The sequence below is a fragment of the Asparagus officinalis genome, chromosome 5 (genome assembly GCF_001876935.1).
Source record: "Asparagus officinalis chromosome 5, Aspof.V1, whole genome shotgun sequence".
Lineage (NCBI taxonomy): Eukaryota > Viridiplantae > Streptophyta > Magnoliopsida > Asparagales > Asparagaceae > Asparagus > Asparagus officinalis.
In genome coordinates this window covers 62764234-62769469 of record NC_033798.1, presented here as the reverse complement: position 1 = coordinate 62769469, position 5236 = coordinate 62764234, and positions in this window count along the sequence as shown.

The window sequence follows — 5236 nt, the reverse complement described above, 5'->3', positions numbered from 1 at the left end:
TGTTCGTTTGTTTTCTAAAAACCAAGAAATGGAAATGGAAATGGTGAAAATCTCAAAACTCACCATTTCCTCCATTTCCATCCCTAAAACTCACCCACAACATCCAATAAAATATTATTTCCATCCAACAACTCATCTACATCATCTAATAAAATATGATTTTTATCTAACCACTCATCCATCACATCTAATAAAATATTATTTTCATCTAACAACTCATCTATCACATCTAATAAAATATTATTTTCATCCAAACATCACTCAACTCATCTCTTCTCATCATTTCAAATCACTCACATCATCCAATAAAATATTAGAACAATTCACCTCATCTCATTAACATTTCATTTCTTCATTTTCATCCCAAAAAGTTATGAAAACACTTTTCTTAATCTTTCTTCACATCACCCAATAATACAATAACAACTCATCTCATCTCATTTCATTTCTTATTTTTAAGAATGAACCGAACAAAAGAAAACAAGAAACTACAGGAAATAGGTTTCTTATAATTCATTTCCTTATTTTTTTTTCGCCAACCGAACACTCCAAAACTAGTTTTCTTAAAAAATCACAAACATCATCCAATAATAAGGTGACAACTAACAACATTTCAATTTCATTTCTTTGATTTCCTTCTTTTTTAGCCAACCAAACACTCCAAAAACAATTCTTCATTTTAATAGTTTTCCATTTCTTTGATTTCTCTCTTTTTTTAGGCAAACGAACAGGCCCTAAGTGGAAGCTAAACGGATCGGTCTGAAGGCCCAATACGCCAAGCCCAAGGCCGGTTATAGTTAAGGGCGTGTCAGACCATCTCCAAGGGATCCTTTGGATTAGGCTGAGCATGGTTCGGTCCAAACCGAAAAAACCGACCGAACCGATCCGAACCGATCCGAAAAAATCAATTTTATGAGTAGGACGGTTCGGGTCGGTTTGAAAACTTTTTGACCCGAACCGATCCGAACCGACCGAATATAGTGCAATACTACCCATTCTGATCTCAAACCCTACCCGACCCGTCCCCAAAGAGTCAAAGAGTCAAACCCTAAACTTATTTTCTGAATCATTATGGGTTGAAAACAATATCATTATATCAGTGTTTAATGTTTCATAATCTCCTACTTTGTTGATCTTTTTTTTTTCTTTAACACAGTTTGTTGTTTGATAAGAAGTTTGATGAAGTTAGAACCGAACAAACCGAACCGAACCGCACCGAACCGACTTGCAACAGTTCGATTCAGTTTTGAATTATAGGCGGTTCGGTTCGATTGTTCAAAATTTAGTAAAAACCGAACCGAACCGACCGTTGCACACCTCTACTTTGGATGTCTCTTAATTGAGGGGGAACTTTAAACGAGGGGTTGGTTCTCTTCCAATAGTTCTTCCTTAAAAGTCCCCTACCCTTTAATTAATTATGTTTAGCTTTTTAACTTTAGAGATTAGAATTTAATTAAATATGTGATTTATTTATAAATGAATAAATAATTAAATATTAATAACTAAAAATAATTAATTAATTAATTAATTTAAGAAAATTACCTTATATAATCCTTAAATTAATTAATCATATTAAAATTTAACAAATAATTAATTTAGATAATAATTAATTTATATAAATTGTGTTAAAAGTTAAATATTATTTTAAATTTAAATTCATATTATTTTTATATTAATAAAAATTTATAATAAATTATAAGTGGTACATTTTAAAAACTATTAATTAAATTAAATTAACTATACATTAACTTAATTATATTATTTTAAATTACCTATACATTAACTAAATTTAATTAACTATAAATTAACTCTAAAATAAAATATATTAATATAAAATTATAAGGGGAATGTTAAGGGACTTTAACCTTCCCCTTAATTTAGGGAGGAAGTTAAGGGACTCGGGGGGTGAAGGGGAAAAAATCCGGTCCCTTGGAGCCAATCCCCCTTAAATGTCCCCTAATTTAGCTAAGGGGCCGGATTTTTCCGGCCCCTTGGAGATGCTCTTAGGCAAACTCCTAGTACAGGACTGACTCAATTTGAGGTTTGTTTTTAATTGGTAAAAATTGGACCAATTTTGACTTATCTATGCTACTTCTAAAAGAGAAAACAAATGTTAAAACTTTTACATACCCATTTTGTCATTTACAAATTTATTAATTCTAATTTTTTTCATGTATTTGATGTTAAAACTTTTCTTTCTATAGTGCCCTCAATGAAAATATCAATTGACAACAATAATATCACATCATCAATACGTTATATCTAATTCTATTGCTATAGGTATAATACACATTGAAAGCACATTTACTATTAATTATCAAGGTCAAAAATGACCAAAGTTGGATGGATGTCATATGAGGCGAACTTTCATTAGGATCAGCAAATTCTACCTCTCACAACTTCACATCTTGACCTTGCAATCTAATTAATTGAAATCTCTTTCTATTCCAATGTCTCCCCCACCACAGATGATCTCTAAAATTCGAATTAATTGACACCTTTCAAAATTTATTTGATACTCATTGAAATAGATACTCGATATATTATTTAACTTTTGCTTTTCTAACACGTTTAGAGCTCTCTTTTGTAACATTCGGAATATGAATCCATTGTAATTAGTCATCATTAGAGCTTATGGCACCCCTACAACTCCATCTGTTTCATTCTGAGCATAATAAAACCTCCTCCTCCCCCAACTCCCCCAACTCCCTCAACTCCATCCGATGGAGGATTAGCAGAGGTGGTGGGCTGGTCCTGAATTTGGAGCTCATTTGGCGGAGAAAATGATGGTGGGTTCTCTTGAGATAGTGGGCCAGTGATTAGTTTGGAGGGATGAATGGCCGAGCTAATGTGGATTTTGAGGTGGTGGTGATGAAGTTTTCGGTGGAGGGAGAGGGAGAGGGAGAGGAAGAGATCGTACGAGGTTCAGTGATGATCATGGTTCCATTGATTCGTATATGTTGCCATACCTCCAATTCACACTCAATTAGAGGACTCCATTCGGGTGTATTAGGTCATTTTATTTGCCTCAAAATGAACTTATGATCAAGGCAAATACTGTTAAGAACTGACTGGCTTGGTTGGGAAGAGAATTTCCAATTAGGAAGTTCAGAAGCTATGGTTGGGTCCACTCTTATGCGGATAGATGGTGGACGAGGATGACAAGTTACATACTCGACCGTTGGGGAAGTGAATTGGCTGACAAAGGATTATTTGTTCCCATTCGTGCTAGTATGTATAGGTTCCCGATCAGTGTTGACCACTTTCTCGCCTTGTTTGAGACTTATAATCCAAATACCAATACGTTCTTTACTAATAATGGAGAATTAGGTCTCCCACTCCATGAGATGATGAAAGTATCTAGATTGCCCATGGGAAACATACCTTATCAAGAGCTCTTCCCGACAATCAGTTAGCTTAATCGGATGAAAGAGACGGCTAACGTCATTCATGATACTCTATGGGAGTTAACTTGCCATTATCAGACTGCCATGGCCGAGATGGAGATAAAAGCCAAGAAGAAATCTTGGCAAATCAGACTAAAACAGTTTGCAGACTATCTCTTCTAAAAACTGGAGGATCACTCTGGCCATGAGGTATGTGAATTATCACCTTTAACCCTATCAGAGATAAACAAGTTATTGGTGAAGACAAACGCCCAGTCATACACTACTCGTTTGACCTAAGGTGGATTCTCTAAGGGTACGAAGTTTGTATCATTCTTGTGGCAGACTCAGAAAAGAATCTCACCAACAACTCTTTTAGCTGGGTATTTGGCCATTTGGCTAAAGAGATGTGTAATCCCTCACCAACCTTCTGATGCTTTGCCAATCAAAGTTTTGTATCCGGCAGTTCAGTTGGCAACTGGACGTAGGCTCTCTCTACTCCCAGTAATGAATGTAGATATCCACAGTGGACTCCGCTACTTAGCCACCACTTCTACACAGGAGGGGAAGAAACCTTCAAATGAGATTTTGATCCCCAAAATTGAGTTACCCTACACCTATCTAATGACTTATTTAGTTCTCCATCGGCCGGACTTAATGTCAGCTCCTGAAGCTGCCAACCTAGATCTTCCTTTGTTACAAATTTTAGAAGAGTGCAAGTGGTCGGCCAGGCAATGACATGATGTGTCTCGGCAATTTTGGGTTCACAACTATAGGGAGTTCTTCTCGTGCTTCCCTCAATTCTCCGGGACTTATAATAATATGCTCATGGATGCTGAAGAACCCAGAACCAGAAAGAACAGGATCGTATTAGATGTAGGATGTTTTAGGTGGTTGATGAACATCCGTCCTGGCTACTTGGTTTTTAGAGTCAAAAATGTATGCAACATCGAGCTGTATTTACCTTACAGATTTGCTTGTCAGTTTGGTTATGACTAACTGTACGTAGGCAACCCGAATAAGTGGATGAGAACTTGTGGAGGTCTCATCGACGGAGCACGGGCCTGGTTTTGGAGCATAAGTGGCTGCACCGACGCTCGGTTTGATCTTCCTATGGCTGTCCCTTTCCTGCAAATGAATTTTCTATATTGAAAATGTCTGATATCTGGTAATGCAACCACAAGGAAGAAAAGAATCTCAGAGTTGGAAGCTAAGGATGCATCTCGAATTGCTACCGAAGCAGTCCGAGAGACCGTACTCTCAAGGAAAGGAAAGAAACTCGTCGAATCTTCCAGTAAGGGAAAGCAAATCACTGGTTCTGATGAGAGTGAGGGGGAGCTCCATATTGATATAGTTGGAACATCTAAAGAAGAAGGTGAGGATGAAGTTGGGGCTGAAGGTGAAGCTGAGGGTGTTAGAATTGACTATGACGAGGAGGAGGAAGTGGCTGGTCTCCCACCTTCTTTCTTTCTAAGAGGATATGTGAGTTCTCTTGTAGCTCACATTACTCGCCGTGCAGATCAACCTAAATTGCCAGGAGCTCTAAAAAGCAAGAAGGAAAGGGTGGTTCTGACATCTCCCAATCGAATGACAGTAGAAGTTCTTAGTGGAGATGAAGAGGAAGAAGATACAATGCCCCTCACTCATAGAAAGAGATCTCGGTCTTCAACTCAGGCTCAAGCTCAAACCCAAGTTTCTCCAAAAACCAAGTTGCACACAAAATATCGTCATGAGAGATCCAATATTCTAGGGGAAACACGTCCACCAAAAAGGGCTAAGAAGGTCGTACACTGACAACGTACTTCTCTACCAGTAATGGAAGAAGAACCGACCTACAATATTCATGTTGA